The sequence below is a fragment of the Struthio camelus genome, chromosome 7, assembly GCF_040807025.1.
Source record: "Struthio camelus isolate bStrCam1 chromosome 7, bStrCam1.hap1, whole genome shotgun sequence".
NCBI classification, from domain to species: Eukaryota; Metazoa; Chordata; class Aves; order Struthioniformes; family Struthionidae; genus Struthio; species Struthio camelus.
Window position 1 is genome coordinate 7,257,369 of NC_090948.1, and position 27,256 is coordinate 7,284,624.

At 41.3% G+C, this 27,256-nt stretch overlaps 1 protein-coding gene and 1 long non-coding RNA gene across 5 annotated transcripts in view; one reads left to right on the forward strand and one right to left on the reverse strand.

Annotated features, from left to right (window-relative positions):
• GRK5 (G protein-coupled receptor kinase 5) overlaps positions 1-27,256 on the reverse strand; it is a 182,925-nt gene that overhangs the window by 73,063 nt on the left and 82,606 nt on the right. The gene's annotated exons all lie outside the window — the stretch shown is intronic.
• Positions 17,095-25,339, forward strand: LOC138067920 (uncharacterized). Its single transcript, XR_011142389.1, has 3 exons — positions 17,095-19,996; positions 22,596-22,782; positions 24,548-25,339. It is a non-coding gene; the product is annotated as an uncharacterized lncRNA (long non-coding RNA).

A 27,256-nucleotide genomic window follows, 5' to 3' on the forward strand; every position in this document is an offset into this window, starting at 1 on the left:
TTAGTCTGCTGCTCTATTTCTCTGGCCTCCTTCAATTCAAAATAACAAAAAGCATACCAAAATCATGGAAGAAAACACTGAAATTTAAGGGACCCCTTTAGTCCTTACTCTTAAGTCAGATACGAGGAAGCAGTATCAAAACCAGAACTGGCTATCAGTCAGTTCGTAGCACTGTTATCACAGCTAAAGTAAGATTTTTTTTTTTTCCTAAGGTGCTTAGGCCCATCAAAATGATTCCACCAGCCCTGGCATGGAGATATTTCAAAATCAGAACAGCTTAATTGACTTCTCCCTCCTCATTCAAATTTTTGGTGGGTTCTGCCAGAACAGATCCTAACCAGCCCAACCCATATCTAAAGCCACTTCTGCTTTTTTTGCACGTTTCTGCTTTCTACATGTAAGCTCTCTTATAGGGGCACACAATGGAAAAGAGAACAAAAGGAGGAACTAAAAGCAAGATATGAAAAAAATACGAAGCATGACTGAACTAAACCAACTCTTATAGCCCATCATACATCATATAGCCCATCTAGTAATTTACTTCTTTTTGCTGAAAAAAAGGACCAAAGACTTTAAAGTATACAGAACTGTTGTGTCCCATCAGGGTACTAATGGAAAATAAATTACGTCTTTAAACAGTGAATAACCTCATTTAGAGAGATATTAATATAAAATACATTTTTCATTTAAAACTAGTAAGTCTAACACCAGTGCTTACAAATATATGCTATAATTTACTGCTGCTCTTCCCTAGCCAAATGTGGAATTCCTATTGTCTACATATAAACTTAATAAACAATACATACTAAACTGCTTAGTCTTTGAATTTGATGAAAGTTGCTTCTTATCAAAGGCTCCTTTGTGGATGCTTTAAAAGGATTTAAATTGCCTTGATTGCATTATTATCAGTGTCTGTGTTTCTCTTGCATTTCAGAATAAGGTGTAAAGCTGGAACATTAGCTCTTACCATAAAAGATGGTTTTCCGTCTATAATAAATATGTTTCAATCCAAAAGATAAGCCTTGTGTTCAAAAGAAGGATAACAAAATTGGCTTTGTTGACACTTCTACAAACCCAGTTATTACATTCTGATTTTTATATGGTCTTCAGTACTGGAGATCCCATCGTCAGTCAGAAATTCACATAATTTGCTGGAGGCCCACGTATTTGCAGAGGAAAATATGTCAGGTTTCTTTCCTTAAGAAGCTGAAAATATGGGCCAGTTTTTGATGAAGAGACAACGACATTGCTGTTTGACCTGTAGCACCTGGCCAAGAACATATACAGTAAGACAGCGGGGAATCTCATTTCTGCTGTGACTACCCAAGAATGTTGCAGGAATGGGAGGAAGCAACGGAGGTGAAGGTTCTTGTCTTTTTGTCTGTTTGGGGGGTTTTTTGGTTTGTTTATTTGTTTTCTGAGCTAGGACGTGAATATGGAAACCTGTTGTTCAGATGCTGAAGTCTCCCCGTTTGCCCAGTTCAGCAAAGCATTTAAAAAGTGAAGCAAAACAGATGGTTAAAGAATACACGACAGGAACAGAAACGTCCCATGTCTGTTCATTCAAAAATTCCCAGGAACTGTGGCAATAAGTCATGTTACAAAGGCCTAATACAAGCAGCTAGACTCCTGTGGGGATTCAGTTACCAGTACAAATAATATTCTACATACTGCAGACCTCAGTGGCATACTGTATTTATAAAATGGGGCTAATAGCACTGCCCTACCTCAAAGCAGTGTGGCCAGAATAAGTATATTGAAGCGTGTGAGCCTAGAGTGCTACTGGATAGTCCTGTGGCTCCTCGCTATTTACTTGCAATGCAAACCCCTGGAGTGGAAACTTAGTCCAAGAGAGCACAGCAGAGTCTTTTTATACATTAACCGCTATACTGCTCCATAACTTCACCTGGCACTTCACAGAGATTAAAAATGATGACGTAGCCCCTGTCTTGGAGAGTGTTTATCTTGGCATGGCCAGAGCTGCACAGGTGCACAATATAAACTCTAAAGCCAAGGGCTGTGATGAAGTTAGGTTGCTGGTGGCAATAGCACACTCCCTCTAACAATAAATATTTCATCTGTTTTCTTTATTTTTAATAAAATATGAAAATCGTTACACCTTATGACAGGATAATGGCTTGACAGATTTCATATTTTAAGCAGCAGCTCTTCTCAGTCCACAGTTAAAACCAGTACTCCATAACTGTAGAAAGCTCTAGACCTTGCATATTAAACTCCAGGAAAGAACACATTTTTTGGCCTTGACCGGCTTTTCCCCTTGAATTTAGGATTTTCTACAGGAAACTGTGAGTGACCCTCATCTGTGCTGTTACAGTGAGTGTTGCTTTGGCAGGTTTAATTAATTAAAAATACAAATGCATTCAAGATTATTTCAGACAGCAGAATTACCCCAAACTGGTTTTAAGTCTGCCAACTTAATTTTCTCTGCTTGTCAGCTGTCTTTTTTAAGACAAACAAAATTTAATCTCCTGATTATCAAACATCTAATGTAATTATTCAGATTCAGACAGTGTTTGCTTTGTGTATCTTTCTCTATTTCCCCTCTTTTCATGGTATTAGGCTACAGGGATAAACTCCACACATCGCAGCAGCATTATACTAAAGATGGAAATAGTCCAAACCTTAGAGTTAGACCAATTTGGAAAAAATGTTTGGAGGATATTATAACAAATTCTCAGTTAAATACACTTCAGTGATATACATGAACCTTCTCATTTGTTTTTTGAAAGCAGCTGTATTGAAGCTTTGCGCATGGAATTTTATTTGAAAAGTCAAATCCCACAAACAATTGCATAAATATGTTTGCATGAGTATTTGAACCAGAAAGTGGATGTGGCTTTGTTGATTTTGGATAAAGATTTTGGCAGGAAGGATAACACCCCACCCACCCTTTTGTAGCAGCAGCAGGAGGATCCAGTGAAATACTGTGAGCACAATGCAGTCACTGCACGCTAGGCCATGAGCAGGGTCCAGAACTGGGGACCCTCAGCTGTCAGGGAGATATTTGGTAATCCAGCCATGTGCACCTACAGCTGAATGGCAAAGAAGGAATGCTCTGCTCTGAGACTAAGCAGTTGCCTGATGGAAGACAAATTCCCATCCTAATGAAATCTAACCTTGATGTGCTTGTCAGGAAAACGTCTCAATCAGTGGCATGACTGACTTATTCCAGCCCTCCTCTAAAGTTCTGATATCTTCTAAAAGTTATAATCACTCATTCAGGCAACTGCATCATTGCCACGTGACTTACTGAACAACTCTTTCAGTCAAATGCAGACTGCAGATACTGCAGGGCCAAGAGTACTTTTAGCTTGAGAAGATGGAATTTGTCATTAATGTTTGAACCACTTTAAATCAAAAAATCAAAACAAAAAAAAAGAAGAATATTGTTGCACAAAGTACTGGGTGCAGCAGAAAGAAGATAAATAATTGTTACAAATAATGAAAGTGATCTTAAGCCTCCTGAAACTGACAGAAAGATTCCCATCAATTCCAGTGGGTCTTTGATTAACCCTAGTTTTCCCGCCTCCATCAAGCATAATTTAAATGGACAAACCCTTGGAATGTCTCTCAGCCCCACAGTTAACATTAGTACGACAGTGAAAACGCATGCACCATGACTAATGGTCAGGAAATGTGGGTTGTGAATGAACAATGGGAATATTTTAAAATCCTTTTTTAACTGAAGTTATTAGGTACCCTGTTCTTCAACACATCCTTTATGTTGCACTTGGCTACCAAGTAGAATACAGTGCACAGAAAGGGAACAAAAAGCTGAAAAAGAGCAGGGAAACCGATAGATAGACCGACAGGCACGTTATACTTCTGTTGGTTTAAAAAATCCAAATGACTAGTAAGCAACTGGTTACTCTTCCCACAAATTACACTTTAAAAGCACATGTCCTTGGACCAATACCTTTGATGAGGTTTCCTGACTACTGTGTCTGAAGTGTTGTCTTCATGGCTGGTCATAAAGCTATTCAGGGCACAAAGGACTTTCAAACTACTTTATACCGGTCACAGAAGACACCAAAACCTCCCAGCACTTTAATGTGGTGATTGTTCTGCAGCCTTAGGGGAAGGACTGCCCGCACCGTAACTGTGACTGCTATGCCGACTACGAAAAGAGTTTATCTTCTTAAATGACTTTCAACAATGTCTCTGTGGCAAGGCCAGAGGAATGGAAAAAATCTCTCAAAGAAGTATGAAAGTTCACCTCAGAAATGCTCTGCGAAATCTGAAGAACAAACGTTTGGTTGTTCCGATTGTGTTCTAATTTGGATCAGGATGACAGAACTGAATGATTTGTCATAAAAGAAGGTAGCTACTGAGAATTTTTTATTTGGGACTTTTATGTTGAGTCCTAAAGATACTGACTAAAATATCTGACTTATTTTCTGTCTAGTGCTGTTATTTAAATTCCTTCCTGGTGATATTCTGAGTAATACATGCTGAAAGAAAATTTCAGTAAAAGTTGTAATTTGAATGTTTAAGGTTATGAAATCTACAGAACTGTTGCTGTTGTACATAGCACAAAATAAACATCTCGATTCCAGGAAACTAAAGGAGACATCTTGTGAATCGCTTTCTTAAGACGAAGAGAGTTCTGCAAAACTACTCTCTCAGCTTCTAAACTAGGCTGGGTAGAAACTGAAGCAGCCATCAAGACTAAACCTTTCCGAGGTCAATAAAATGGTAGAATGTATATAGCCACCAGCCCAGTCATTCTGCAACTGCATATTCAAGCAGCACACATTTCTGACAGGCACATAATAAAACTATTCACGGGGATTACTAACTGTGCATGCTATTCAATAGTCACTGCAAGTTTTAAACATCTCAGCCATTTTATTAACGATTCCTTTAACAAAATACTAGATGTTATTAGTTGTTGCTCCGTTGCTAAATTTCCTCTTCTATTTTCTCTGTTACTTTTCTTCATGATGTTTTGAAAATCTAAATCTCAATTACAGCAAAAGTCCACATTCTTAAACTGGTAAATTAGCTTCGTAAGTGCCTGTCAATTCTAACCTTCAAAAAAATTATGGTAAAACAATCCCAATCATCAACCTAAAAAATGGAAGAGTCAATAATACACTGAAAAAAACCCAAATCCTCAGCACTTTTAAGGGATATCACTGACCACTGACAATGCTAATCAATTATCACTTAACTGGATCTTTGGCTCAAGTACAAGTGGCCTGTACTTCATGTAGACACTGACTTTGACTTGGTTTATATTCACAGTCTGGCTTGACTGCCTGCTGAGTGATAACCCCTCTGAGTGGGTGTGAAGGAGCTGATCTGCTGAGTAAAACTGATATGAATAGTGGGAAAGAGATTTTGAAGTCATTTAGAAACCCCCAAAACACTAAGAGGAACTTATGCACGAGGGGATTGCCAAAGAAAGTATTTCATTCTCCTTAACAGAAGAGTACAGAACCAAACAGCTCTTCATACTGTATGACTGAGTTGGATGGAGAGCTTGGCGCCTGATTTCCAAACACAAGAACCTTGAACAATCTTATGCAGGTCTACAGAGAAACTGCATTTTTACAGAGAAACTCCTCTTCATTTTTATGAAAACTGAGTTATCATAGGGAAAATAAGCGAGCATCATTCTAATCTTAAAGGTTATCCTAATATTTGTATTTTTCAGTTTGTCTCCTTCCAGTTTTTTCTTTCACTTCTCGGTTTAGTTTCACACTGTAATATGAATTATGTCTTACACTTATAAAGTGTTTTCCCCCCAAACATGTTCATTCCTACATTCCAACATACAAGCAGCAACAGTTTAGCAACACAAAACAACGGTGCTCAGCTCCACAAAACAAGAAGCAAAGATTATCACCTCCACCGCAGCTGAGAGAATGTCAGTGGACAGAAGAGGAAATTAGCAAGAACTTCAACAAGAGCTGCCCTGCTTGTAATTAGGGCTACAGTATTTAGATGCTGAAAACATATTTAGATGTTTTTAAGAAATACACCACTGACTGAGACCCTAATGCCATGTTCAAAGTGTTCTCCAGACCCTCCCAGCCAAGTGCTGACCCAATCAGACAGTGCTTCACTCAAGGATATTAACAGGAGATAGGCACATACCGGTTGGTAAACTAAGCAAAGCATTTAAAAAGACACTGAAATCTCATCTCATTGCCTCATGAACTTCTATGCCAGACCAACCCATGGTAAGCAACAGCACAGGTTTAGTAACAGAAGCATCACAAAGTCGTTAGTGCTTTGAGAACCTGTTTCCAAGCAGTTCAAGAACTATGGTTAGTGAGATAGTATAGAAAGGGTGGGGTGAACTGGGCTAGAAATAAACACGGGCTGGTTTTGATGCTATCTAAAGGGTCTAGCATAACCTACTCCTCTGTGAACGTTATGCATGCAAACCACATGGTTTTCCTGAGAAGTGAGGTTATTTCAGTCAGTTACAGCACATGAAACATGCTGGGCTTGGCCTAACAGAAAGCTGGATGACTCAAGACCGTACACTCCTTTGAGGACCTGGAACCAAGGAGTACATAGGGCTGCTCAGGAAATGGGCCATGCAGAGCACCCTGCTATTCTCTACATTATGATATTTGCCAATAGTTGGAGCTGGAACCAGGAGCCTTCCCCTGCAACCCCCACCCACTCCAGTTCTGCAAAGAGCCACTGCCACCATGACAGGCCTATGCCTGTGGAGGATCCTTAGAGCAACCTAATGCCAACATCCCAAACACATTTTATCCTATCGTCTTTTTAATCCCTTACAGTGTGCATCACTATCTTGCTATTCTACTGTGAGAAGGGGCAACAAAATCAATACAAAGATTAGGTTTCCAAAGTATCCTGTCATTTTGTGGCATTTTGTTATTGTAATTGTTGCATAGCTTTAACCCCATGCTCTTGATCTCCAAAGCTGCTTTGTCCCACTCCAAGGTACCTCACCCAAGTAATGCAGGTCCCAGACCCAACTGAGTTCCTACATGTTCTGGAAGAAGCTGAAAGATGCTGTCCAAATGTGAACAGGTCATCATCTATCATCCCCTCTCAGCTTATCAGTTACATCTTGCCTCTATGCTAGGCAGCAGCTCTTGTAGAGGTGTTTTCAACCTGGCTTCCATGTACAGAGGCAACCTGAGTCCTGAGGTCAGGACTCAGCAGAAGCCAAGGGCTGCTGCCTCACTCAGAGGCACCATGCCAAGGTTCAGCTGACTGGCACCAAATCCCTGCACCGCGAGGAAGCATCCCTCCGGCTCTTGCACTCAGTCAGCTGCCCAAGTCACTGCCCCATGCCTTGACTTTCTATGGGGTACTGGCAATAGCAATAGCTTGTCCCCTTGGAATGCAGCCCGCTGCACAGCAATTTCAGGAACCTGCAAAAACTGCCTCCACAGACATGGGACAGTAAATTGTTACCTGTATAGCAACATCCTCCTTGCCTGTAGGAACTCTGTGGCAGCTCATGTTGCCTTTTATCAGTTGGATGACACTACCTCTTTCTCTAACACAACTCTTTCTCTACAAATTCCTCTTGGGAATGTTTTCCTGAGAAAAACAATCACTTATGGGGCAGCCACTTTAATTCTGGCTGCCTTGCAATTCTACCACCCAAAAGAGTAGTCTCTTGTGCTTGCACCTTCACTCTGGCCTCAAGAAAGGGTAAGGTAGATGCTGTATATGGTTCAGATGCTTTACGGAAGCTGCCACATCACCAGCAAGCAATATTTTGTGGCTCATCTGGTAGCTGGACTGCTACTGTTACTTCACTTAGTAAGTGCAAAGCTTGCTCAGAGGAGTTTGCAAAATATAGAAGTCAAGGTTGCAGTGTGAAGTTACACCTTCGAGGTAAGCAGGTGAGGATGACATAAAGGAACCTTGAGTAGAGTGAACTAGAGAGTCGTCTTTCTCAGCTAAGAGTTAATACCTACATTTGAGGATTGAGATGCACTGTCTTCTGGCTTATCAGGTGAGCCCAGGAATTGCACTGAAGACTGGGATAGCCTTTTCAGCAACCACACTAAATGTGCTTCTTTGAAAGGAAGAGGGAAAAAAAGGAATGGAAAAAGAAGAGCCACATGGCCAATCTGAAAGAAAAGCATGTTTGCGCCGACACTGAAACATTAGAGACATTGTTCGAGTGCAGTTCATCCTTGCAAAAATATTATCCTCGTCACGATGCCAAGGTTGGTGAAAGTATGGGCTACTTGCCATGGAAGCGCTGGGTATTTAGGCTAGACCTGTCATGGGGCTTATTTACTCTCTGCACCCAACATTTCAGACACACTCAAGTTTAGTGTTCATGTCTTGGCAGGAACTTCTCATTCATGCATTTTCTTCTGGTCCCCTTTGAGGAGTCTTCATCCTCCGACATTGCAGTGGTTGAAATTTCATTGCTTGCTGAGAAAGCCAACACTGATTAATTTCATCCTACTTGCATGGAAGAGGTAAAGTATGCAGGTCTCTAGCCAGGGACAAGGAAATCCCTGCTGCTTACATGCCACACGGAATAAGCAGCCCATGGTTGAGGCCACTGGACTTCAACAGGCTTCATTCCACAAGCAGGAAAGAAGCAATTAACCATAGCAGCATGGGAAGCAAACAGGAAGTAATGCAACACACTCGCTTTTGATTAGTTTTTTTTTTTTTTTTGATAAGACATAATATTCCACAAGGAAGAATTTAGCTGTTGTATTGCACTGACACACCCCAATTGTGTGTCAATGGAGGTGACATGACTGAGGTTGCCAAGTTAAGCCTCAAGAACCAGGGAAAGCCTAATTTAAAGTTGTCCATGCAGCCTGAATTCCATTCCTTACTGTGTGTACCATTCCTTCTGGTACGCTCTTTAATTACATCACTACAGACTATTTTTCCCACAGGACCTTCACCTCATCCAGTGCACAGAACGGGCAGTGCTTGGTTAATGAGCAGCTATTCAACATTTCGTTTTCTGCTCTGGTTTAATGTGTGGCCCCAGACTTTATTTACCGCACACCAGTCAGCCCTGCTCTGAAGACAGAATGATTCATTTCCCCACGGACCTTTCTGTGGCATTCTCCACTGTTGCCTTTGAATACTTCACACATATGCATCATATTCATGGATCTTTTCTCACACCACCTCTGGGACATGAAGGGGATGTCATTAGTCCAGTTTTACAGAAGGGGAACTTAAACATATGAAGATTAAAATAAAAAGTATCCACTGATAGGAGCAAGTTCATTTTCCATGTATTTATACGCTTTATATTTTACTCTATTCAAAGCCAATCTTCCATTTGCTTCAGTTGCTGACGTTAGTACTGAGACCCAAAAATCTCAAGGCAGCTACCCAGAAAATGAAAAACGCACAATTAGAGGCCAACTGTGGAAAACTCATTTTAAGTGACTTGCCTGTCATCACATCAGACCTAGTCTGACCAGACTGTATTGCTGTCCAGTTCCCTAGTGTGTCATCCAACTGCCTTAGCCATGAGACAACTCCCTTTGTTCCCGCAATTGCCCATTTAAATTTATCACACACCTTTTACCTCATGTAACAAATGAGTCAGGGATTCTAGCCTCCTCCATTAAACAACCCACTTTCATCCCCAGACTAACTCAATCTTTTGAATTGACTGAATTAGGGCTCCTGAGGAAGAAAACCAAGTACGTAATTTCATACCATATAAAAAGGGATGTGAATTTAAACTGCACAGGCAACCTTACTTCAAACTCCATTTGAGATTCTTGTCTTGGAATCTTAATGTTATAACATATATTTTTATGTGTATAATTCCCAAATCTTTTAAGGTAACGGAAACCTGAAAAAAATCACGGGTGGAATAACACAAAATCTGTAGCTCATTAGAGCTAAGGAGCTCATTAGAGCTCATTAGAGTTCCTACGAAAGTCTGGGAACTTTAGACCTGACAATTTTAAGAATGTTCTTTTATCATAGCTTTTTCTAAGCTGTTTGCTAAGCTTTCTTCAAAACAGAAACTCCATCCTATCCACATTCATACTGATACTCGTATCAGGAGAGCTGAAACGGTTATGTCACTGCATCCACTTGTGCTCCTGGGAGCTGAGAAAGGAGCTGTACATTTTTCTAGCTGATCATCCTCTGTAAACACCAGAGGGAAGTGAGATACACACCACACCAGACGCATCTATAGATACTGACTGACTGTTCTCTTGTCTGAAGACAAGAGTCCGACCTTCAATACAGTGTTTTCTGCCCATACCTCAGTAGTTGTGTCTCCTTCCTATGACACCTTGTCCCATACCATGCTCCTTATCTGGCCATTCTCACTCTGCTTTTTACAGTCTCATCCCACTGTCGGCTTCCTTGGCCAAGGAGCTCTAGCATCCCCTGCCGAGTCATCCCTCCCCTCCAACCCTTACCTCCTTGCCTAACAAGCCCTAGTCTCACCACTAGGATCCTCTACCTCAGTCCCAGCTCAGCACTTCCACTCACACACAGTCTCCTGGCCTTAGCAGCTCTTGGCATCCATCGTTGTGTCTCTGTTTCTCACTGGGTTCTCCAGTCATTTCCTGTCCTCGCCGACAACATATCTTCAATTCCTAACCCACTGCTGGTGTCTCCCACTTCCTCTTTTCTCAACGATTTTGCTTAGTCATTTCCAGCGTCTTTCTGGACCATGATTCCCCATTTCTTTTTTTTTCATACTCCTTCCCTCACTCCTCATCTTCTTTCCCAGTAGCACCGCTTCTCAGTACTAGTTCTCTGCCGAGCAAGTTCCCTCCTCCTCCATATCCAATCTCAATCTGTTTAGATAATGGTTCCCAAATCTCCCACTGATCTGATCTCAGGACTTGCCCAGCACCAGCAAGATAGTATGCAGCAGTACAAGTGGGATATGAATTTACAGCATACGGTAGTTCTGCAACAGCCCTCCATGCGGACACCCTTTGGGAAACATTTGCTGAAACTAACCTCAGTTTGAAGTGGCTAGTTTCCCTTGCTGGAGGCAAACGCATTCAGAGGTCCTGAAGATAGGCTCCTACTCTGAAGATGACCTTCTCCCTAGGTGACCTTCTCATTTTTCTTGACTAAGAGAGTGTGCAGGGAGATCAGCTGCAGCAAAATACAGCTAGCTTTTGTGAACTCCCCCAGTAATATGCAATGTAACCAACCTCATCTGAAAGTGGAATAAACTAACTCGCACCTAGCCTCAGTGCTTAAGGGAATAGCTATAGGTGTGTGAATTCACCCTCAGGTCTACTGTGTTCATTTCCTCCGTGGACTGACGCTCAGTTTCCTTGTCTTTCTGACCAATCCTGGCTCCCACTTCCGGGGCCAGCCTCTTGCTTCTAATCCAAAAAAGGGAAAAACATGGCATGGAAAACATCCAGCATGGAAAATTTCTGCCCACATAACTCTGGCAAAATCTTAATCTCATTACGTGCACTATTAGGCAACCTTAATAATGGTTGGTGCTACTCAGCCCACCAGGAAGAGCAATCCTTACTCAGAAGGTCTGGCTTTGGGAATAGCATGAAACAGCAGAATACAAGGAGGAAGTAACAGAAGCAAGTTCATAAGATTTTTGTAATGATGTTCTGCATCATTTCATGATTTGTAATAATTAAGTATCTTTGCTTATCAGTGATTAATATTATCTTTCTTTCTTTGAACTCCATTTAATTCTCACATTATGCATATTCCACATGAGCTCTCTCCCCTCAATATTTCTGGCACAAATATGAGCCTCTTTGGTAAGGACTCATAAGGTTATGAATGGCTGGACAGCCTGAGTAATGAAAGGCCATTTGGGGCCGAACCATTGACCACAGGTCTAACTTGCCAGGAAGGATAAAACAGAAAATGTAAATTAGGTACTAATAACCCATTTTCCTTCTAAATCCTCGGTACAGATATGCAGCATGAAGCTGAGACAGATTTTGGAATACTTTTCAGTTAAAAATATTGTATGGAACCTTGTGTTGTGGCCTCAGAAGAGGCTGAATTGTGAGTTGTTGCTCCTGCCCTTGAACCCACTTCAGTCAATGGAAAGTTTCATTGGCACCTGGATTTGTTGCTTTGGGTAGCTGCCTAGCTACCAGCAAAACCTAGCACATAATACTGTCATCAGGGAAGGAGGAATGTGCAGTCCAGCAAGCAAGACATGCATGGAAAAGTACATTTCTCCCAGCATGTTTTGCAATCTCCATGCTACTCCCTCCCCATCTTCCTTTCCACTGATCTCATCCGTGGAGACGAAGTCAAGAAGAAAACGTAGGAAGTACCACTTGCAGGGCAAGAACATTTTACTGCCTGTTGAATGACCAACACCAGACTTCACGTATGTGAAGCCCTGACTCTCATAATGGGGACATCCCATTGAGAATGACAAGACTTTCAGACATACTGTTTGTCAGTCAAGAGATGAGAAGGTAACTTGTGGTTGTGTGGGTGTGTTTAGTTCATAGAATGAAGTTGGTATTAAACCCAAGGTGTTGCATCCTGTTAGTAACAGTCTGTACTAAACTGTTAGGAAACAGTTACACGTTATGCAAGTTACAACACAATGTTTCCATTGTGGTTTTTTTTGGAATACATACAAAGACACCTTCTTCATTATATTATTATATTATATTATGTAAGAATGCTCCATCCTTCAGTTTCCCTCCTAAAAAACTATTGTTCTTGCTCTTTTCGCTGCAACCCAGTTATGAGGAAATAACATTTCCTTTTCTCACTTGGGCCCAGGACTATCTAGAAGTATAACCTGTGGAACTAGCTTATCGAATTACTATGTTCCAGGCAAAAACAAACCTGAAATATAAAATGGCACACCCTGGTACTTGGCCTAATGAAATTTGTAATTGCTTCCCAACCTCATGGCACATGCCTCTTCTACATGAAACCCAGAATCTAGTAACATTTCTATAGGTCAGGATGCCTGACATGGCTTATCCAAGGCACTGTTCTACGGTTCATTAATTCCTATCTTTCTTTGCACTTAATAAGACAATTTAATCAATAGTTTTAAAAAGGAAATAAATACCTATTCTTGGCTTGCTATGAGGGAAACTTGTTAGCAAAGCAGACTCCACAGAGGAAGAACCCTGCAATTCTTCAAGGTACCCTACAGTTGGGGCATCTATTAGCCGTAAGTAAGAAACTCCAGTTGAAATACTATGGCACTCCCATATATACATTTTAAAATCGAAAGCAGGGTGAGTAGTGAGTGGGTACACCACAGTGGGTACCCTACTCAGCCTCTTCACAATGGAAGATCAGTGGTCACCTCACTAATATGAGACTTTTAGAGAACAGAGGAGCAGATACTGGGTTGTTGCTTGCAGAATTGCCTTCCTGAAATAGAGATCAGCCTAACAAACCTCTCAGAGGACAGCAAAGCAGAGAAAGGGAAGCGCTGCCTATTCGTTCACTCTTACTCATTATTAATTTGTAATTTGTACCATTGTTACTAATAAAGATTATTTTACTATGTTAATATCTAATCATGGCACAGCATGAAGATCATATGAAGGGGAGTATGGTGCTAGGCACTGAACAAACACACAAAAACAAGGCAGTCCTGCCCTGGTGAGTGGAAAGGTTTAGGGCATAAGAATAAATATTCATTGCTTTAGGAAACCTATTGGAGCCACCTTCCAAGTCTTCTCAGGTTCAATCATGACTATGGATGTAATAAAAAAGAATCACGATTTATTTGAGTAAAGGAAGAGATTCCTTACAAACACAGGTTCTGGCAAAACAGAAACAGACTAAACAAGCCTCTTCTTGAAGAAATACGTATTTGAGAAACTGCCCTGATTTAAAAGATATGTCTTCTATCCTTCACCTGTTACATGGACCCACGCTACAGCAGCGCCCTGGAGATACACCATGTGATAATTCAGGGATACTAACCCCGTAAAAAATTCAAAGATGCTCCAAGAGTAAGCAAATAAACCTTGAGGTTATGAAGAAAAAGGAAAGAAAAAACAAAAACCCACCAGGATCTAGTCTGGTACATGTAGTCATTATTAACATCAACCATGAATGCATGGTCCTGAGAGGAGAGCTAACGTAAAGCTGGTCTTAAGGGCACATTCATTGCTAGCAAAGGACAAGCTCCATAGTTTGCTCTCATATAACGATCCAACAGCGACTTTTAGATGTGCAGAATGTAAATACCCAAGTTGGAATTTGGCCAGGACACTAGATTTGACACCCTACTCTTAATTAGAAACGCCACATAGGCTGCAATGTCCAAGCAGAGCAGGCGCAGGCTCAATTTAAAGGTCTCATTTGAAAGTCCCCCACACAGCAAACTGTGCAGACCACAATTTACAGCCCTGGGAAACATGAAGTGTTGAGTTGACCCTGGCTGCAACTGCCAAATGTGGTAGAGCACTTGGAGATTGTTTACTGTTGATAAAAGCAAGTGAGTTTTGCCTTGGAGGGTCCCAGGTACAACCCACAGAAAAAAGTCATCTGCAAAAGGCCTTTCTTCCTCCCTGTGCTGTTGGCCAGCTTCTCTTGTGTGCACCACGGTGCTCTGAAATGAACTTACTCATAATGTGACGACAACCTTCTCATTTTTTGGATGCCAGACTTTAAATGAAAGGAAATTAGGGTGTTTGGAAGGTTGTCACCTTATCCTCTGCCAAAGACCAGAAGCATTTTCTTTTCTTTTTTGGCGGGGAGCAGCCAAACCACTGTTGAATCACATAATCAACATGGTGTATACGGCTGATTTGCTTTCAAACAAAACTAAATATGTTTACTGAATTTCACCATTATCTGTTCTTGTCTCTTCTCCTATCCATCCCTTTTTTCTTCTATCTTTCTATGCTATCTCCTCACCATGCTCTGAACCTACTGTTTCTGGTCTTGTCTATCGCCCTCTAACTCAGCTTTTCCTGCACGTTATTCTCTCCTCTTCTCTCCTAATCTAATTGAACCAAATCGAATCGAATCGAATCGAATCGAATCAAATCAAATCAAATCAAATCGAATCTCTCCTCTTTGTCCTTTGCCATCATTTCATTTTGACAATTGCTGTTTAAATAGGAATAGAGATCGGCTCTTTTCAGCTTCAAAGTTGGTATGCCTTATGGCAATTCACCAGCCAGCAGAGAAATAATACAGCATTTAAGAAGACAAAAATTGAAGGCCTGGCTTATCATGGCATGTACTTCAGTTTCATTCATCTAACTCCACCGACTTCAGCAGAGTTGCAAGGACTGGAATATAACTGAAGATAACTGAACAAGCTTTGGGGTTTTGGCTTATTCCGTGTGACCTCTGCTATTGCAGACAGGACCCGCTGGCATTTGGGAACTTGTGTAGACACGTCTTCTGTGTGCCTGTTTTCACTCATATCATGATATTCCCATCCTGTTCAATCTGGCCTGGGACTGGCCAAACTGTTTATTTTCCACTGATAACAGCTGAAGGTCTCTAATAAGAATTCTACTACCATTCCAGATGTCATTACCCAAAATTAGCTGTAAATCTCTCTGCTGCTTAAGCTCAAGGAAGTTCACTGGTCTTGAAGTTTGGTATCTAGACTACAATCTTCCTTAAATAGCCCATCCAGAGATACAGAGTGAACAGAAAGGATGTAGACTTGAAAAACTTTGCAGAAATAACTTAGGCAAGGTCAGTGGCTCTGCCATATCACTGACTTATTTATTATTTTTCATTCTCAGATCAGAAGAGTATTAAAATATTAATTATCATAAACATAGGGAAGCATTTAGTAAGAATGAGTCACTTAACTTCTGTCTGCCATAGCCCACAGCAATACTAGCAACCAAACATACAGAACACTAGATTGTACAGGGGACAGTTCAATGTATCTGTACGACTCGAATGAAAAATATTAAGAGTATCCAGAGATATTATTCGACGTTTGCTGAAGTTTCACCATGGAGTTGTTTCTAGTGGAGAAGCTTATAAGAAATATATATTTTCCTTTTACATGTTAGCAACCTACATTTAAATCTACTGTTTGAAATGTTTAGGCCATTTAATTGGTTACTGTTGAGAGGAACACAAACTAGGTGTATGTTACTAAAACAATATGCCTGCCAGGGCCCTCCAAAGTCAGTAAGTCAAGTCCCCAGTTACTCCAGGCCACCACTATCTGAAGACACTTTAGAAGGAGAATTAAAAATGGAATCAAGCACTCCTGGCATCCTTCCCTAACTACTAGACATGATGACATCAAACACCACTTTCAGTAGCCACATTATATATAAGGACACAGTCACAACAGAAGAGGTAGCGAGATCCTATGCAGATGGAAGAAACATGGAATATTCACTACGGTTGTGTCTTGGAAAATAAAAATATCTGAATCATGCCGTAAGAACTGAAGGCATCAAAGTACATCACACTACGTGTCCATCACTTTTAATGTCAAATCATTGGCCCCTGGAGAAAGGAAGACAAACTGTCATATCCAGAGGTTAATTATTTGTTATATTGTGTTCATTGTTGCAAGATTCGTTGGTTTTGCAATGGGGAGGGGTTATGAAGCAAAAACCACTTGGAGTGTTACCATACCCTGCTTTCTGGTATACACTGAATTAGCAAACAAAACGTGTTTGAATAGGGGGTCAGTAGAGCAAACAGAAAGCAACAATGGACAAGGTTAGATGCTCCTCAGCATCCCACATTCATGCAGGATGCATGTAGATGCATTCTATAGCATTTATATTTAGCTATCAATGCATTTTGAGTTTTCAGGCAGAGATAAGTAGGTCTATTGCTTAGAGAAAACTACAGTCAAACCTTAAGCTTTAATCAGCACAAAAGATTGGATTTAAATTAGGTGGTGTAGAGTATTTCCAGAGCGTTCTTCAAGAGTGTTTCCTATCTGACTGCTACTAACTGACCAAAAGGACTGTGGAGAGCTAACATCAAAAGTCAAATATCAGTAAAACGTTTAAATATGCAAATATCCATTACATTTTAATTCATTTTAAAGCGAGGAACAGGAGAGGCGTAAGTGGTAAACTTCGGTTTGCTGACAGTCATTCAGGGAAACAATTCATCAGTGTGACTACATTTAATCGCTGCCACTGCATTCAGTACTTTTTTTTTTTTTTTAAATCAATCAGGCAAACAGAAGAACTAGGCCAACAATTCATCACGTGGCTACGGCTGAATGCTTCAGCTGAGCTAAGGTATACCAGTCCAGTTCTCCTATATGCCAGGTAGGCTAAATGGCCTGCTCTGTGATGTCAGTTTTAGTCATTAACGGTGGACCTCACTGGAGCAGGGTGCAGTCTGCTTTTCTACATTGCCCTATTGCATGGCAGAACTCTTCCATACAGCAACTTCTGAAGAGCTCTCCAGCGACAAGGAAGCACTTGCACTAGCAATGGTCCAATGGTAAGGACTTCTGATCAACAGGTGGACTTTTGATCAACATTGCAAAGGTTTGTGCAGCAGTGAACATGGTTCTGTTTCTGGCAAATTGCTGTATTCTGCGAGGGTCTTGGAGGAAGCACGGAGGCAAGATTTGATAGGATAGGATTGGTAATTCTTTTCCTAATTGCATTATAGGGAAGACATGTTGTGAGGGCAACTTCTCCAGGTGCCAATTGCCCTCACATTCTTCATTTAGAACACGGGAGGGAGGCTAAATTACACCATAGGCCTTTCCTTTGACTCTTTTACCCAGAAGCAACCCAGGCTGTTCGATGAAAACAGCTTGTGCAAATGTAGGCAGCAAGTCAGTGAAGCTATGACAGAAGGAAGGCATAAAATTAGACCACGTCTTTCAGCCAGTACTCAGAAGAGCCTGAAAACTTCTAAAGGTTCAATAAGCAAGGCCATGGCCGTTAAATTTTCTACGTAGGTGTCCACATTTAAATAGGAATTTATTTGGGTTCAACAAATCAAGAGAAAGTCAGAAATCACCGATTAACAAACGTTGAGTTTGTTACTGACCACAGTTATGACAAAGACTACTTTGTGTTTCTTGTATCCAGCACCACATCATAGGTACGCAGTAATACATCAGGCCAGCTATACTGAAGGCTTTTATTTCATTGTTGGGCCCCACGGTTCTTCAGTGTATATGAGCAGGTAGCAGCTTCTAGGTAGGAAGAGCAGTTTCGGAGAGCTACTGTAGGTCATTAACAACCAGAAGTGCCTGAAACTAAGCCTCTCTCTAAACTCTCTAAACTCTCTAAAACTAAGAGGGGCCTAAGTTATACCTGCTGAAATTAGAGACCAGAACGCCCAAATAAGTTCTATCTTTTAGCTCCCTAATAAAGTAGAATGGATCAACCACAAAATGACAAAGCAAGTACAGATTGGGATATCAAATGCCTAATAGGCTATCCCAGCTGCAATGGGTAACAGTAAAAAATACCATGGCATGATCAACTTCAGTACGAGTGACGCCCTCCAGAAACATTAGGTGTTCCTGCTGCTCCTTAACGAGCATCTGAGCCTGTGCTGCCACTCTTTTCCTGTCGTTCCTATGCACGTTGCACTAAGCTACCTGCAATTACACCTGTAACTCATGGAGTGCTTGGGAAGGTCCCAGACAAATAGCTTTAGTCTACCCAGTCAGGAGATGAGGGTAGCTACCATTGGTGCAAACTAGAGTGCCTGTTGTGCTGCTGGTTTTGCTTTTCCTGATTTGGGTTTCATCCTTTGATGATGTGTTTCCATGGTGGCCTTCATTTTTTACTACTCATCCCAGCCTCATGTTGCCTGAGAGATTACAGCTTTTGTGCGCACTCTCCAATCCCTTGAATCAGAGGATGATCTTCTATCATGACCATCGCTCTGGAGTTCTCAGACTCTTTGACCTCAATCAGTTTGGTTTTAGGCCTAAACATGACTCAGATGCCACATTCCTTGTGTTGACTGATAACCTCCTCCAGGCCATGGATGACTATTTGTCCACAGCAGTCCTCTCAGATAGGCCAGCTATATTTATCACTGCACGTTGCCCACATGGCCTTCTGCTTCTTCAGTGATAGAAGGGACAGTGGACAGCAATATGGCAAGCAACAATTCTTTGACCCCAAGGATCTCCCTGAGGGGTTCACATCACTCCTACCCTCTCACCCTTGCATCTGGACAACGCTGCATATACTCAGCTTAGTGGCAAGACAATCCAATATGATTCAGGGACATAACTGGAGCTTATAAGCCTGGGGTAAGAAAGCAAGTTGATTTACTTAAATAGCATGAGAAAAACAGCATGTATGAGAGGCCAAAATGAAGGGGTCAGTTTCGTCACTTAGGTTCAGGACTGGGTTGGATTTGCTAAGCAGTTTTCCATTTATGACTGATGAGAAAACTGTGGGCCTGATGTTTGAACACGGACCTTACTAGGGTGATTCATGCCTTTGCTGGCTTCCCAAACACTTCCAGACAGAGACAAGCACAATGTTTTCATGAGAGAGAAAAGTGCAATGCTGTTTGTTGAATGGAATTTTCTTCCTGGGTGCCCTGTTTGGGAAGTGGGTTTTCTCAAACACAGGGTCCCTGTGGCTATCCTTAGCTAGCATTTGAGTTCCAGCTAGGGTGGAAAACACTGAGTCATAACAACCTAAATATCAGGCATCTGCTGTCTCCGTGCCCCAAGCCATGTCACTTGCAATCATTTGAAGAGTGCAGTATCAACTCAGCTAGAGAGCTGCAAACATACTTGGTGAAAGGGTTCTCTGCCCTGGAATGTACTTTCCCACTTGAGCTCTAATAGCCTGGATTTCATGACCTCCAGGTCACCCCGTAGGGTCCATCTGCTTTCCCAGGCTCTGAAGGGGGAGGAGAAATTTGGGAAAGTATAAGGCTACTACTATAAGAAATGTTTAGTTGTACGATGGCAGGAAGAGGTTTTGCCTTGAGATGTTGATTCGGCGGGTACAAACTGTACCAATATTCTGTAAATCTACCCAGAAAGCAGAATGGGAAACTCTTACTAAGCTAAAGAAACAAACATTTCTTCACTTTGTCTGTGGGACATAAGATAGAGCATTTTTATAACCTGGTAAGTAAAATTATGCTGATTATGGTTTTACAGTCTCTCTATAAAGAGCATACTAGCAGGAAACATAGATTTTACAGTCCTAAAATAAGGGAGGGAGGGAAAAAAAATTCCCTTGAGAGATTGCTCCAAGAGCTCATTTAAAATATTTAAAGTTGATTCCTTTGCCTTCTAGCTCCTTAAAAGAAGTCACCTCTTACATTATGCCATTCAAAATGTATTATGCTTTCAATTTTTCTTGTTTCCTGTTATATTCATATTAAACTGTTACACTGTACAAGGGAAAGAATCCAGTGAAAGCAACTCATCTTAATGTATGCTAGGAATGGTTTTCTTCAGATGACTTTAATGCTGAAGACTTTTAACAAAGGTCAGCAATTTACCCCAAACAAAGCATTGGAATTTAATCTTTCCTCTGTATGTGAACAGCATACTTACATGGCCTTCACAGTGTTCTTTAATTACATTCCTGCTGGAAACAAGGGCTCAAAAAACCCCTCTAAAAAGGCTGTTCATTTTTTTCCCTGAGAGACTCTAAACTGTGAATACTGCATTACGGAGCTGCCAAGTTATCTGCAGAGGTCTTCTACCATTTTACCTCTTCCAGGCAGAAGCATGTTTAATTAATGCATTCCACAAGCTTTAGGGCTCCTCGTAGCTGAGAGCTCCTTTGGTTTCGACATACGACAGCACTGGCTCAGGAGGGCATGGACAGTTCGTGTCAAGCCTTGCAGCTCCACTGAACAGCTTTCCTTTGCACACTGACTGAGCAGCCTGGAAATGCATCTCAGGGCAATAAGTGAAATCAACAAATTGTGATTTGAAATTGGGAAGGAAGGGGAAGACAGCTGGAAATGTGCATTATTTAAAATGCTGTAGGATGAGAAACAGATGCTGGCAGGCCATTTGCAGAGTTATACATTACACAGCTTATGCTGGCAGTTGGCAAGCTACACCGGTATCAAACCCACAGCTATGCAAAAACACGAGCACAGCTGGCATCCACGCTGGCAGGCCTAGCTAAGAGTGAGTGATCATGGGAGCTGAAATATTCTCTCTCTCTGCTCCGGTCCTTTGCAAGGTTGAGGTACAATGGCAAGACAAGGTAGGGGAAATCAGTCTGTATCTGTTGGGGAGATATACAGAGTATTTCTCAATCAAGGGCTGTCTATGTATATCCGCTGTCACCAGGACTTAAATTCACTTAAATGAAGAAAAAAGGGAGGAAGAAAATCAAAGTGGTATATTTGCTTTCTAAATCTAGTCTCGCACCCAGAGCTCCCAGCTGAACTCCCATTTTCTTCTCTGCTCTGAGGAGCTCAAAGGCAAGGATTTCTGACCCCTCCCAAACGCATGCTGCAAGTGGGTGAGTCGGCAGCAAGATGAGACTCCCTTCCTTATTGCTGCCTATGAAAAAGGGAAACTCTGGAAAACTGCCAGGTCTGGGGACATGTTAGGGAGATACAAGTTTGCTGATGGAAGGACAAAAAAAAAAGATGAGGCAGAATTCCACATAATTCTGCCAGTTAAAACATTGTTTTGACTTGCATCAGTAGAAGGAAGCCGGCTTACACATAAGATAAAGGCTTTTGGGGAGGTGTAATTAGCACCAACACTCCTCAGCACCTGGTGAGACCGAAGGCGAAAATCACCAGAGTTCAAGAAGTAACAACAATCTCTCCTTAATGATACAGAAGGACAGAAAGTTTTCACCTGGTCTCACATCAAATGAGAAAAGAGAAAAGAAAAGAGTATCTTATGTACACTAGGAGATAGAGTGAGCATTTCATAAATTTCAAGTGCTTTACAGGTGCTTACTAGCAATTGATTATTGGTGATGATTATTTTCCATGTATGAAATCCAAGCAATTTCATGGTGCTATTGAGAATAAAATCCTCTCCCTTCTCTAAACCAGAACGACGGGTCCTCGTCAAAGCTTCTCTGTGATCTGGAACAGAGACTAGTGCCAGAGAATTTGCCAAAACCCTAGGGCCACTGGGTGGGTCCATGTCTTGCCTCTCTCTGTGCTGGCCCTGTTGCAATCGCAGTCTGTACTAACGCATGAAGCCCACTGCAGCACACAATGGGAGTAATCACAACCTCGTGTGACCTTTGCATGGGCAGCTCCTCTGCAGAACTTGAAACTTTGTGTTGCTGCCTTCCACTCTTTAAGATCTTACCTAAACAAGTTGATCTTTAACTCCAAGAAAGGCTCTGACCACTGAAGAGACTTTGAAGTAAATTTTAAAGAAGGTATTAGCTCTAGTCATAGGACTAGGGGTTGTGCACAGCAAACAACAGGGAGGATAGGCTCTAATTCTCCCTCGCAGCTCTTAACACTGATTCATAGTCACACTGGCATAGACAATACTGGAATAGACAATATTTTTAGAAGGAACTTTTTTTTCCATAAAAGATAATGACACCCCACTGACACCCATGGTTTCCCAGGCAGGGATGAAATCAGTCTCGGAAGGAAAGATCTCTACCTTCGAGGGAGAAAGCTATAATAGAGCTAAGGAAGGTCATGAGGTCCACTCCCAAAAAAGGCTGCTTAATAGGTGCTGTTTCACTCTAGCTTTTGTCTCCTATCCCAAGCAGCGCAAGCCTCAGGAATACTACCACTCGCTAAGCAAAGGAGGTGTACTCTTCTTCGCTGGCAGAGTTGCCCCCAGCCCATCCATGCTCCTGCCTCCCATTCTCCGTCCCCTCCTTCAGCACAGACCTCAGGTGCATGCAGAGGCCTCCAGGAGCCAGCAGTGCCAGCCCTTTCCCACTCCAGAGTCAGGTAAGCTCTCTCCCATGTGGGACCCAGCCTACCACCAGCACTGACGTCTTTCCCAAAGATATCGCACCTAGTTACTTGTGCTCAGGCTGAGCAGGTTCAGCTGATGAGCTTTGAAAGGGATCTTGCTTGAAGTGGCATGGCTGCTGGCTTCAGATCTCGGAGAGCTGATCAGCATGAATGTGCTATAATTTGCTAAATTAAATTAAATACTCCATGCTATTCATTAAGTAACCCCCCATTGGTTTCTCTCTTTTGTGCTTTGTAAGACATGTTGTACTACGCCTTTGCAGCATGGCCAGTTACTGCTTCGGCCTTACTTGAAGCTCTATATGTTGAAGTCACTGTTCATGAGATGAACTAAACATATGCTGAAAGGTCAAATGTGAGGAACTTTATACCCAACTGCTGAACAGAATATTTCTGAAATGACTTATACCAAATTCTTCCAATGCTCAAAATCGTTTTGTCTCTATTAACCATGTTTATAAGTGCCAAAAGTATTTCAAATCAGGAGTTAGGAAAGCCTAAAAGCACTTACTTACAGAGAACTGTTTCAACATTGCTAATACTTATATGTAGTTGAGCTGGATCTTGCTCTCACGAGAGCAGCCTTACACCAATACGTCAACACAGCCTTGTCCTAACTTGTCCAAGTGAAATCTCAGAAAATCAGTGTGATGTGGAGAGACCCTCAAGGTCCCACCATGTGTTACTGTGCCCACATAATGCTGGGGCAGGGCAGGAAGATGGTGAATCTGGCAGCTACAAAGAAGTTTGTAACTATTTCTGATATGTTATAATTTATAGGACATTTACTGTAGCAGACACTTCCACCTTTGAAATTAACCAGTTGTTTTTCTGGAAAGGAAAAAACCTCCCCACACATCATGGTTCTTAACGTATTTTTTAAGGATGATAAGATTTCAGACTTTTTGCTGAGACATTTTTGCACTGAACTTTATCAAACTCAGGACAACAGGGAGCTCCTCAACAAAATCAAATACCATTCTACCTCGGTCTCCAAACTTAGGGAGGTTTTTCAGTTTGCATTATACTTTCACTCACCCTTGCCATGACTCTATCCAAGAGACAGCAATTTAGGGTACAGAACATTTTTCTTTTACTTGTCTTATAATTACCTGGCATTGTTTCAGCATGGTAAAAATGTGTGGTATCTAATAAGCAAAAGCATTGGCACAACCAGGAACACTGTTCAGAAATGGTCTCTTGCTTCCACTCTGCTGAGGGGGCTTCTATTTTAATACCAACATTTAGCAGAATTCATGGCCGTGCCCCAATTTCTGACCTACGGAGCACAGAGAAATAGTTCCAGTTATCATCTCCAAAGCGTTTTCAAAGCAGCAAATAATGATTAAGTGAAAAATAAACCGAATCTCGGAATGACTACAGGGATTCAGAAAAACTACCAAAAATTAGGCTTTTAATACTCACCACATGATTTCCCCTACATTATGCTACATTATGTCCTAAAGCCAGAATTACAAGCTATACTTAGGATCACCCCAAAAGTTCTCATGCTCTTTCTTCCTGGAAAGGTAGAAATCAGAAGCACTGGACTATTAATACTTCATTAAGTTATTAATTATTAATAATAATAAATTATTTTCATTAATTTATCCAGGTCTCATCTCAGACATCATAGATTTAGAATGGGTATGAATACATATACTGCTAACCTGTGAATCCATTTGCAGAATCTTAAACGATATTTAAACTTGAAATGTTGTATTCATATTTACTTTAGTGTCCCTTTGCACTGTCAGAAAGACATAAACCAAACCAGGGGAACCGAAGCGCACAGATCAAGGACCTTCACGAAGAAGGAAGAGGTACACTTTGTGCTAGAGAGAGCTTGAATAAAAGAAGTGCCACAAAGACAGAAATAAAATTTAAAAAGCAGCACGGGTTTGCTTTTATATATTTCAGATATTCAAACTGGCACACACCAAAAAAAGTGAGTTTTGCTTTCATGGACTTTGGGGGAACTTTTGTCTAAGCAAAGACTAACACTTTTTTCTGGTTTTAAACAAAGAAGAGGACGTTTCTCTTCCTCCTGACCCTCTTTCACTTAAAAGGGAAAAAGAAGGGCATCGAAAGAGAAAATAAAAGAGAAAAACGTTGGTTTTCAGCTTTTTATCCGGAATGGAAACAACTCTACTTTTCTCTGATACACATTTCTTTTAAAATGCCATTTTTCTTTACAAAATGTTTCAACAAAGGGCTTGGACTCTTTTCTCATGTTCATCTACAGTGACCTGTAGCATTTCGGAGTCCCACACTTCTACCACGACTATTTCTAACGCAGCCTAAAATGGAGCCCAGGCACAATCCTGGAGGCCGTTGTAATAACTAGAAGAAGCCATGTCAAAAATATCGTTTCTTCTATCAGCTACCCCAAATGAGTTACCTCCCCCAACAAGCATTAACTCCCGTCAATCCCCTCCCTGCCCAGCAGCCTGAACGCACCCTCAAGCATGAGGATTTCAGAATGGTCCACCAGCCCTCGGACGAGCGCGCTTGGCAGCACCCCGAGGCGGTAAGCCTGCTTAACCTTTTCTCTCTCTTTTCCCTCCTTTCAGTTTCCTCCTTTCGTTGTAAGATGGCTCCTGTCAATTTAAATTAAGGGAAATATTCTCTCTGACTTCAGCAGAGCTGGACAGAGTCAACAAAACAGGAGGCCTTTCTTTGCCCCGCTACCTTCTTCTCATTAACATCGGTAGTGAAGTTATAAGTGAGTTCAACGGGAAGAAGATTAAGACTTTGCTGTAAATGTAGCCCTGCCTTTTATTCCCTATATCCAGCAAATGCTAAACTGGTTTTAAAACAAATTTCCTCGGCTACCAAGTACTAGTATTTAACAGGACCCGTGAGCACTTCCATAGCATTTTCCAATTCCAAATCACCGCAGAAGTATTAATTAGCCTTAATGACTCATATTACCTAATAAGATAATGAAAAACCCTGCAGCTCACAATATCTGCTTCTACTTTCAGTGAGAGATGAAATGGATCTTTTAAAAGGATATATTCTCTCATAATTCCTTTTCTGCATATCACTGTAATAACTTTTGGAAACAATTCAGTGTGTCGTGGCACTTTCTTCTTCTTAATTTGTTGAAGAAGAATTTATTGCACCAAACACAGACTTTGTCACAAAATAAAAATACAAAAGTTCAGTGATAATATTCCTTCTTTAGGAGGCTTTATATTAAGTATCTACTGGTGTGGACTTATTGTTTGGTAAGGAGATGTGCTGCCTGTTCTCTATGGAGAATAGCAAGTCTTTCTTGGTTTCTTTCTGGGTTGCCACTGCCAAGGTAATGCTTAATGGATTAAGTCTTGTGAAATAAATTCTGTAAATAGAATGTGGGCTGAGATCATTTAAACTCATTTCCCCTGCGTCCCTTTCCCGTCCTGGAAGCTGTCAAGTACAAGCAGCCTGCAAGCAGCCTGTTCTCCCAGTGTTAGTCTTAAGTCTCACTAGATGCATAAAACAGCTTGTTTTTCACATACTTTCTGTGATGGCATTAAAAAAAATTGCGAAAAAAAAACCTTCTCAGTCCCACTCATTGCTATGAGCTGGATACAGCTAATCTTGCAAGGACACCAAACATTGCTCTATTTGTCCATCAGCAGAGCACTAGAAACCTATGTTTATGATAGAATTATAGTTGAATCTTAAGGATTTTAAAGAAAGGAACTGAACTAACTGTGCGTTTGTAAACAAACAATATGGTTTTGACGTCAGTCGTATCATTTCATGTACTGGAACAGTATCTATCATACAGCCAGTTCCTGCCCCTAAAGAGCTTCTAATTTAATTTAGATGCATTCATGATATGGGACAGCACATAGAATCCAAAAAACTACCGGGTACTGCTGAAGGCAAGGTCTATGCTGGAAAGGTTGCGTAAGCTGTACTTTGAAGAAGCAACTTTTGGCTCAAGTTAAAGAGGGTAAAGTTGTGTCTACTGTGGGAGAAGGAAAGAAACAGAGGGGGAAGGGAAGTGTCCAGAGAGGAGGCTATCAAGGGGAAGAACCTCATTTTTTCTTTAGAAATAAAATTAGTTTGATTTTTCTTCTGTATTAATGCTATCCAAAATATCTGCATAACTTTTTCCAGAGCAATAAATCTCCACAGCTTTCAGCAGTTCTTCCCATTTTGCTTTCAGTCCTTCCTGGTTTCCTCTCTTTCTGCGCTCTTTCTGTACTAGCACTGCAGAGAACTTCCACAGAGGACAACTCCTCTGCGGAGATTTTCTGTTACTTCGCGTTCCAGCAGCAAAGAGACTATCCGCCCCCGGGCGTTAGGACTAGCCCTGGAGTTCTTGTGCATCCAGTGCACGGTCCAAAGGGCAATCCAGCACAGCTAAGTTAGAAGCCCAACTTATCTGCTCCTTAATCAGAGGGGCAGCTTGGGATGCTAACAGACTTCTGTCGCAGGTGCTTATACT